We start from the raw sequence: 10,807 nt of genomic DNA, 5'->3' as shown, positions 1-10,807 counted from the left end.
AACACTGACTACCATAGATTAGAATTTGGGGTTCAAGATGCTAGGTGAGGCACTGTAACTGCAGTTCCTGAAGAGAAAACATTGGCTCAGAGAAATCCTGTTGCTGTTTTTTTTTTTTAGATTTTATTTATTTATTTAACAGAGAGAGAGAGGGAACACAAGCAGGGGGAGTGGGAGAGGGAGAAGCAGGCTTCCTGCTGAGCAGGGAGCCCGATGTGGGGCTTGATCCCAGAACCCTGAGATCAGGACCTGAGCTCAGGACCTGAGCTGAAGGCAGACGCTTAACGACTGAGCCACCCAGGTGCCCCAGAGAAATCCTGTTTAAGGAGGATTAAGCCATTCCTCAGTGTGTCTAGACCAGATTCAGTCTGCTAATTTGTTCCAGTTTTCCCCAGGCCACAGTGTCTTTGGGATGTAATAAAGCATACTGCATCTCTCAAAGATCTTCCTGTGACTATTTCACCACAGTTTCTTTGCATTTAAATTTAAATGATAAAGCTATTAAGAAATTGGGTGAAGGGTGCCTCACTGGCTCAGTTGGTAGAGCATGCAACTCTTGATCTCGGGATTGTAAATTCGAGCCCCACATTGGGTAGAGATTACTTAAAAATAAAATCTTAAAAAGGAACAGAAATTGCGTGCAAAATTAAGAAACAAATATGTACATTTAAATAAAAAAAACATTTAATGAAAGGAAATATCATTTAAGTAAGCAACCAATAAGATAAAATATCTTGAAACAATGTAAGAAATATGCAAAACAGTCATGGGATATTACCACCGAAGGTCATAAAAGAAGATTTCAACAAATGGAAAGACATGCCATAATCTTGGAATGGAAATATCTTTCATAAAGGTACCGATTCTCCCTAAGTCATTTTATCAATTATGTGAGATTCACATAAAAATACCAGCAACTCTTTTAGGGCACCTGGGTGGCTCAGTCATTAAGCGTCTGCCTTCGGCTCAGGTCATCATCCTGGGATCCTGGGATCGAGCCCCACATTGGGCTCCCTGCTCAGCGGGAAGTGTGCTTCTCCTTCTCCCACTCCCCCTGCTTGTGTTCCCTCTCTCTCTGTGTCTCTGTCAAATAAACAAGTAAAATCTTAAAAAAAAAATACCAGCAACTTTTAAAAATTAGTTTAGATTATCTTAAAATTTGTACAGTAAAATAAACATATAAGAATAGAAAGTGAGGGACACCTGGGTGGCTCAGTCGGTTAAGCATCTGCCTTCAGCTCAGGTCATGATCCCAGGGTCCTGGGATTGTGCCCCACATCGGGCTCCCTGCTCAGCGAGGAGTCTGCTTCTCCCTCTCCTTCTGCCGCTCCCCCTGCTTGTGCTCTCTCTCCTCTCTCTCCCTCTCAAATAAATAAAATCTTTTTTAAAAATTTAAAAAATAATAGAAGTGAAGTCTGGGGGAAAAAAAGGATCAATGAGTGAGTACTAGCCCTAATTAAAAGAATAGCATACTGATACATAATCAGACCAATGGAACAGAATGAACCAGATATATAATCTAGAAATAGATCCAAAAAATAAGAAAATTTGGTATACTTTGAATGTGGCATCTTAAGGATATTAGCAGTTTCATTGATAATTATGGGATAACTGGTATCCATTCTTGAAATAAAGGAAGGAGGGGGAGAGGAAGAAGAGAAGGATGGGGGAAGGAAGTTGGATCCATATTCATTCTAGGATAAACTTCAAATGACTCAATGGTATGGATTCAAAGTAATGTTTTTAATTATTGATATCCAGTTGTTCCAATACTATTTGTTGACCCAACTACCCTTTCTCAAATGAATTACCTTTGCAAAAATTGACTTGACCATATATGTGTGGGCCTATTTCTGGACTCTGTATTTTGTTCCATTAATTTGTCTCAAAGGCAATAACACAGTCTAGATTGCTGTGACTTAGACTTTGAAGTCAGGAAATATAAGCCTTCCAACTTTGTTCATTTTCAGAGTTGTTTTCAGTGTTCTAAGTCTTTTGTTTCCATATGAATTTTGGAGTGAGTTTACCAATTTCTACAAGAAGGCTGCTGGAATTTTGATTGGGATTGTGTTGGCTATAGATCAGTTTGGGCAGAATTGACAACATTTATGTCATCTAACCCATGAATATGATGTATATATCTCCATTAGGTGTTACTTAATTTCTTTCAACCAGTGTTCTGTAGTTTTCTTGTACAAATTTTATACATTTTTGGTCAGATTTTTACACCTAGTAATTTATATATTTGATGCTACTGTAAATTTTTTTTTTAGTTTTAATTTCCAGTTGTTTGTTGTTATGTTTTAGGAATACAATTGATTTGGTAGGAAATAAAATTGACTTTGCTGAACTCACTTGCTAGTAAGTTTTTTGTATATTCAATAGGATTTTCTCTGTAGAAGATTTTGCCATTTTGAAGAGAGACTGATTCTTCCTTTTTGTTCTGGTTGCTTTTTTTTTCTTTCTTTTAATTTTGCCCTGTTGGATGGGTTAGTATTTACAGTATTGATTAGAAGTGGTGAGAATGGACATCTTTGTCTAGTTCCTGATTTTAGGGAGAAAGCATTCAGTTACTCACCATTATGAACAATGTTAGCTGCAGGTTTTTTGTAGATTGAGGATATCCCATTGTATTCCTCATCTCATTATTTAGAGTTATATGAGGAAAGTATGTTAGATTTTTTCAAGTGCTTTTTCTACATCTTTTGAAATCAGCACTTTGTTTTTAATTAATATATTGAATTTGATTTTTCTGTTACCAGGAACAATTTTATTAATTTTTGAATTATAAACTAACATTACATTTCTGGAATAAAAACCCACTTGATCATGATTTCTTATACTTTTTATATATTGTTGGATTTGATTTGCTAAAATTTTGTTTAGAATTTTTGAAACTCTGTTTGTAAGAGATATTAGTCTTTTCCTATAATGTCCTTGTCTGATTTTGGTATCGTGATAATGCTGACTCATAGAATGACCTGTGAGGTATTCCCATTCTGGAAGAGTTAATTTTAGAATTAGTATTATTTCTTCTATAAATGTTTAGTAAAATTTCCCAGCCATTTGTCCTTGGATTTTCAATAAAGGAAAGATTTTTTAACTGCAAATTCAATTTGATAGATATGAAGCTACTCAGATGATCATTTTCTTCCTTTTTAATACTCATTTTATTAAAGTATGATTGACATACAAAAAGCTGTGCATATTTGAGGCACCTGGGTGGCTCAGTTGGTTGAGCATCCAACTCTTGATCTCAGCTCAGGTCCTGATCTCAGGTCTTGAGTTCAAGCCCCACGTAGGGCTCAAAGCTGTGCATATTTAATGTATGCAACTTGATAAGTTTGTATATAAGTTTATACCTGTGAAACCATCACACCAGTCTATGCCATGAACATGTCCATCACTTCCAAAAGTTTCCTCTTGCCCTCTTTATTTTATTTTTTTACTGCTCCAGTCAATGAAAGAGAAATTTTATTGAGGCCCAAAGGCCTTGGGGCTCAGACAGGAGACCACCCTGCAGGCAAAGGAGGAGCGAGCAGAGGGGCCTCATTTGAGCTTTCTTCTTGGGGGCATAGGTGGTTGGTGTGGCTGCACTTCTTGCAGCAGATGACAGTGCCGGGGTGCATGCAAGCATAACACATCTGCGGCAGATCATCTTGTTGCAGTTGTATTTCTGGGCAAGCTGGTGGAGGGAAGGCTCGATGATGCCAACCTGCAGGTATAGCACCAAGTGCAGAGTGGACTCTTTCTGGATATTGTAATCTGAGAGAGTGTAGCTATCCTCAGCTATTTGCTGGCAAAAATCAGATACTGCCAGTTAGGTGGGATGCCCTCCTTCTCTTGCTTTTGGCTTTGACATTCTTCCTGGTGTCATTGGGCTTGACCTCAAGGGTGATGGTCTTGCCCGTCAGGATCTTCACAAAAATCTGCATCTCTGCAAGGCCACTGCCACCGATCCGCTTGGCCACCTTGATCTGCCCTCTTGATGATGACGATGATGATGATGATGTGTGTGTGTGAGAGATAAAAGCACTTAACCTAAGATCTACCCTCTTGGCAACTTTTTAAGTATACAATATAGTATTTTTAACTACAGGCATGATGCTGTACAGTAGATCTCTAGGACTTATCTGGTATAATTGAAATTTTGTACTCTTTGACTAATTACTTCCCATTTCCCTATCCCCCAAGCCCCTGGCAACCACCATTCTACTCTATGCTATAAGTCTATTTTAGATTCCTCACATAAGTGGTATCATGAAATATTTGTCCTGTGTCTACCTTATTCACTGAGCATAATGTCCTTCAGGCTCATCCATGGGCCATCTGTTGAGGGCTGCCTGCTGGTTGTTGAGAGCCCCTGGCCCTGTGTTCCTAGTTACCCGCTAGGTGATCTAGCCATGCCAGTTTCTTCTGTTTTGTGTGAGGTGTGACAGACAGAAACAGACCTCTCAAGTAGCACCCTGAAAGGCTGGGACAATTTGGGCATTCATTTAATTTCTTGTTTACTCCATGCAGAACTTGTAGACCAGGAGTATTTCTCTTGGTTCTGTGCTGTGCCAATTTCGGGAAGAAGTGATGTAGATAAAATTAAATTGTACTCCTTACCCTTTTCAGTATGTCTTGTCTTATTTCTTTGTTCCACGGTGTGCTATGACCTCTCACCTGGACTCAGGAGCTCTTATGAAGGTATTTTCATGAATGGATAGTTGTTAAATTAGTGTTTCTGTTGAGAGTCAAGAGCTAGAACCTCCTATTCCAATATCTTACTGACATCACCTCATTTTCTTTGTATGTGAGCCTTAGTAATTTGTGTTTTTCAAGGAATCTGTCCATTTTATCTAAGTTTTTAATTTATTAACAGGTATGTTCTAAATACTTTTTTTCTCCTTTCAATACCTGTAGAATTAGCAGTAATGCCATCTTTCTTCTTTCTGATGGTAATTGTGTCTTCTCTTTTTCCCCAGTGGGTTAGAGCTTTATCAATTTTTCAAAAGATGAACTTTGGGTTTTTTTCTAATTTTTTCTCTGTCATTGATTTCTGCTTTGATCATTATTATTTCTTTTCTTCTTATTACTGTGCCTTTTTTTAAGACTTTATTTTTAAGTAGTCTCTATACCCAATGTGGGGCTCGAACCCACAACCCTGAGGTAAAGAGTTGCATGCTTGCAACTGAGCCAGTCAGGTGCCCCTACTATGCCCCTTTTTTAAATTATTTTTTTATTTGTCCTTTTTAAAAATCTAGTATCTTGCTGTAAAAGCTGAGTTCACTTATTTGAGCCTTACTCCTTTTCTAATATAAACATTTAGAATTACATATCTACCTATAAGAAATTACATATTTTCCTCTAAAAACTTTAGCTACAGATTTCAATATTTTTGTATTCATTTCTTTCAATTACTAATTCTAACATTCTTATTTTAAAGATTTTTGTTTTATTATTTATTTTAGAGAGAGAGCACGTGTGGGGAGAAGGGGCAGAAGGAGAGGGAGAGAGAGAGTCTGAAGCAGACTCCCCACTGAGCGCAGAGCTTGATGCAGGGCTTGATCTCACGACCCTGAGATCATGACCTGAGCCAAAACCAAGAGTCGGACACTTAACCGACTGTGCCACCTAGGCGCCTTCTAATATCTTTATTTTAATTTTTTAACCTATGAGCTATTTAGAATTCTGTTATTTTTTTCCAAATATTTGGGGGTGTTCTAGGTATCTCTATATTTTTTATTTATAATTTAATCCTTTTGTGGCCAGAGAATATAATTTGAATGATTATGGCCAGAGAATATAATATGTATGACTTGAATCCTTTTAAATTTAGTGAACCTTGTTTATGACCCATATTGTAATCTATCTTGGTAATTGTTTTGTGTACACTTGAAAAGACTGTATTTTCTTCTTGGGTGGAGTGGGCTACAAACATCAAGAACAAGTTGACTGATAATGCTATTCAGGCATTTGATATCTTTACTTATTTTCTATCTACTTGTTCTATCAATCCTTGAGAAAGGAGTGTTGAAATCCCTAACTCTTAACTGGATTTGGTGTTGCACTGTTACCAACTTTGGTTTTATGAGTTTTGAAACAATCTTTTGATTAGTTTTAGCAACATATGTTCTTTTCCATACTTGTACTTTTATCCTATTTGTGTCTTTATGTTTAGATTTGTTTCTGTAGGCAGAACATAGTTGGATCTTGCCTTTTTAAAATCCAATCTGACAATCTCTGCCTTTTTCTTGGTCTGTTAGTTTCCTATGACTGCTGTAACAAATTACCACAAAATGGCTTAAAACAGTGGGATTTTATTCTCACAATTCTAGGCCAGAATCCCAAAAGCAAGATATTTGCAGGGCTGCACTCCCTCTGCAGACTGTAAGGAAGAATCCATTCCATGCCTCTTCCAACTTCTGATGGCTGCAAATTCCTTGGCTTGTGGCTGCATCATTCCCATCTTCAAGGCTAGCATCTTAAAACTGTCTCTGCTCAGTCTTCAAATGGCCTTCTCTTCTGTAGATCTATCTCATATCTCTCTCTGCACTACCCCTTTTCTCCCATCACAGACCCAAGGATACTTATGATTGTATTTATAGCCTACCAGATGATCCAATATATTCTCACCATCTCACCATCTTTAATCATATTGCAAAGTCTCTGTTACCATATAAGGTAATAGTTAAAGATTCCAGGGATTAGGACTTGATATCTTTGGGGTAATTATTCAGCCACCTGCACTTGGAATGTTTAAGTCATTGTTCAATGGAATTATTGATATGGTTGGCTTTAAGCCTACCATCTTGATAGATCTACCATCTATTTTTTTTTTTTTAGTCCCATTTGGTTGATGTTTGTATACTTATTAATGCTATTTTTTTTTAAGATTTACTTATTTATTTGAGACAGAGAGAGCACAGAGGGGAGGAGCAGAGGGAGAGGGAGAGTGTCAAGCACACCCTGTACTCAGTGTGGAGCCCGGCATGGGGCTCGATCTCATGACCCTGAGATCACAACCTGTGCCGAAACCAAGAGTCATTTACTCTACTGACTGTGCCACCCAGGCGTCCCTTATTACCAGTAACGCTAATTTGATCTGTTGGTTATAGTAGTGTTCTCCAGGCTTCTGCACTATAAAGCCACTAGTTTACCACTGCAGTCATTAAGCTTGTTGTGAATACTCTGTATCTGTCCTCTTTCTCATGATACCTTCCCCTATATTTTAGCTTCCATCAACGATTGCTGCATGCAGCAATTATTACTCTGGTATTTGCCAAATGGTGAATTGCTGTTTCCATCATTCTTCTGATGAACAATTAGATCTGAATTTGCTTAGGTTAAACCAACTCTAAATAAAAAAACATTCATGCATTCATTCATTCATTCATTCATTGTAGTTTAAGTATAGTTGACACTATATTCATTTTTTTTTAAAGATTTTATTTATTTATTTGACAGAGAGAGACACAGCGAGAGAGGGAACACAAGCAGGAGTAGAGGGAGAAGCAGGCTTCCCGTGGAGCAGAGCCTGATGCGGGGCTCGATCCCAGGACCCTGGGATCATGACCTGAGCTGAAGGCAGACGCTTAATGACTGAGCCACCCAGGCGCCCCTACTATATTCATTTTTAATATCCCATATCTTTGAGCAGGACTTGCTATTTCAAAGCCAGCAGTGATTTCCCTTTTGGAACAAGGGAGAGAACCTCGGATGGGGAAAAGCAGGATGGTGTCCAGGTGAGCGTGTTGGGAGCAATAGGAATGCATTGCAAGGAACCCAAAACTAGTCAGAGTAGTGGTGTCTTTCCTTTGAGATACTATATGAAAAGTTTCCCTCAAGGGCCCAAGATACATTTTGACAAATTTTGTGGGGGGGGGGCAGAGGGAGAGGGAGAGAGAGAATCTTAAGCAGGCTCCATGCCCAATACAGAGCCAGAGGGGTCAATCTCAGGACCCTGAGATCATGACCTAAGCAGAAATCCAGTCAGATGCCCAACCAACTGAGCCAACAAGGAGCCCCTTGACAGATCTTGATGTATGTGTATATTTGTGAAACCATTGCCATAATCAAGATTATAAATATATCAATCACTACCATTGTTTCTGATTTAAATGAGAAAGCCTTCAATATTTCACTATTGAATACGTTATTTATGTATTTTGAGTGCCCTTTATTGGAGAGAAAGTTCCTCTCTACTCTTAACTTGGTAAGAATTTTTATGAGGACTCTGTTTTGATTTCGTCTAAGTATGTTATGCCTTTATTCAAGTGATCTTATCATTTTGCTTTCTTAATCTGTTAATGTGTTGAATTACATTAATTAATATTCAAATGTTAATCCAACTTGTATTCATGGGATAAACTCTGGATTATGCTGCACTATGTATTTTATAAATATTACTGGACTCTATTTGTTAGTACTTGAAAAGGATTTTTACACTAGTGGTCATGAGGGAAATCTATAGTTTTCTAATAATGCCTTTTTCTTGGTTTTAGTAGCAGGGTTAATGTTGGGTTCCTGCAGTGAGTTAGGAGCTAATTCTAAAAGATTTTGTGTAGTATTGGTGTTATTTCTTGATAGAACTTATCCATAAAATCATTAGGGCCATGTTAGGGCAATACTTATAACTGTTAGGGCAATACTTTTACTATAAATTCAATTTCTATGGTAGATATACAGCCATTCATATTACATATTTTTTTGAGTAATCTTTGCTAGTTGCTGTCTTTCAAGGAATGTATCCATTTCATCTAGCTTGTATGAAAGGGTTCATAATATTTTCCTTAATTATTATTTACTCATGTATTCTTTATTACTTAATTTGTATAGGATCTGTAATTAGAAACCCTCTGTAATTTCTTTTTTTTTTTTTTTTAAGATTTTATTTATTTTGAGCACCTGGGTGGCTCAGTCACTAAGCATCTGCCTTCGGCTCAGGTCATGGTCCCGGGGTCCTGGGATCGAGCCCCACATTGGGCTCCCTGCTCCGAGGGAAGCCTGCTTCTCCCTTTTTTATTTAAAGATTTTATTTATTTATTCGAGAGAGAGAGAATGAGAGAGAGAGCACAAGAGGGGGGGGTCAGAGGGAGAAGCATACTCCCTGCTCAGCAGGGAGCCCAACGCGGGTCTTGATCCCAGGACTCCAGGATCATGACCTGAGCCGAAGGCAGTTGTTTAACCAACTGAGCCACCCAGGTGCCCCCCTCTGTTATTTCTGATATTTGTGTTTTTCTTCTTTATTTTTTCTTGATCATTTTTGCTAAGAGTTTATCAAGCTTGCTGATATTTTCAACTTTGCTTTGGCTCCGTTGATTTTCTCTATTATTTGTCAGTTTTCTAATTCATTAACTTCTGTTTTTATCCTTCTTATTTTCTTTCCTTCCAGTAACTGTGGGTTTATTTTGCTTTTGTTTTTCTAGAATCTTGCAGTACAACCTTAGTTTGTTGACTTTATACTTTTCTTCTTTTGTAATATAAACATTTAAACTATAGATTTCCCTCTAAATACTATCTTAGCTACATAACATACATTTTTATATGCTACATTTTCATTATTGTTCATTTCTATATATTTTCTAATTTCCTGTGTGTAGTATTTATTTTCCAATACTGGGAGTTTCCTTAGATATTTTAATGATTTCAAATTTAATTCCACTGTGGCCAAAGAACATATTCTGTATGGTTTCAATCCTTCTTAGTGTCTTAAGACATCTTAAGACCTTAAGACCAGCATATGATCTATTTTGAGTGTATATATGCACTTGAGCAGAATGTACATTAAATTAAAAATACATCTTGAGACAAAGAAAATGGACATACAGTATACCAAATGAAGCCCTAAGGCAGTAGAATGAAGGAAATAACAAAAATCAGAGTGAAAATAAATGAAATAGAGACTAAAAACAACAGAAAAGATCAATGAAACTAAGAGCTGGGTTTTTTCAAAAGATAAAACCTTTAGCTACACACACACACACACACAAGAAAAAAAAAAGAGAAGACTCAAATAAAATCAGAATAAAAAAGGAGGCATTACAGCTGATACCATAGGAATACAAAGAATTATAAGAGACTAGTGTGAACAATTATACACCAAAAAAAAGGACAACCTAGAAGAAATGATGAATACCTAGAAACATATAACCTACCCATATTGAATCATAAGGAAATAGAAGAATCTAAACAGACTGATTACTTGTAAGGTAATTGAATCAGTAATCAAAAACCTCCCAACAAACAAAAGTCCAGGACTAGATGGCTTCACTAGTGAATTCCACCAAACATTTCAGGAAAAATTAATACTAATCCTTCTCAAATTCTTCCGAACTCATTTTATGAGGCCAGCATTACCATGACTAAAACCAGATACATAGGTGTAATAATCTTTAACAAAGTATTAGCAAACTGAATTCAACAATATATTAAAAGGGTTATACACCATGACCAAGTGGGATTTATTCCAGGCATGCAAGGATCATTAAACATCCACAAATCAATGTAATACACCACATTTACAAAATTAAGGACAAAAATCATTTGATCATCTCAATGATGCGGGAACAGCACTTTGACAAATTCAACATCCATTAATGATAAAACTGTCAACAAAGCAGGTAGGGAAGAAACGTACCTCAACATAATAAAGCCCACAGCTAACATCATACTAAATGGTGAAAAGCTGGAAACTTTTCCTTTAAGATCAGGGACAAGGATGCCCACACTCACCACTTTTATTCAATATAATAATACTGGAAGTCCCAGCCAAAGCAATTAGGAAAGAAAAAGAAATAAAAGATATTTGATTGGAAAAGAA

General features: G+C 37.0%; 1 pseudogene; it reads right to left on the bottom strand.

Annotated features, from left to right (window-relative positions):
• Positions 1–3,500: 3,500 nt before the first annotated feature.
• On the bottom strand, positions 3,501–3,935 carry LOC144380311 (ubiquitin-ribosomal protein eL40 fusion protein pseudogene; annotated as a pseudogene).
• Between the last annotated feature and the right edge of the window lie 6,872 nt (positions 3,936–10,807).

The sequence above is a fragment of the Halichoerus grypus genome, chromosome 15 (assembly GCF_964656455.1).
Source record: "Halichoerus grypus chromosome 15, mHalGry1.hap1.1, whole genome shotgun sequence".
Lineage (NCBI taxonomy): Eukaryota > Metazoa > Chordata > Mammalia > Carnivora > Phocidae > Halichoerus > Halichoerus grypus.
The sequence above is the reverse complement of the archived record's forward strand: the minus strand, read 5'-3'. Positions and strand labels throughout refer to the sequence as shown.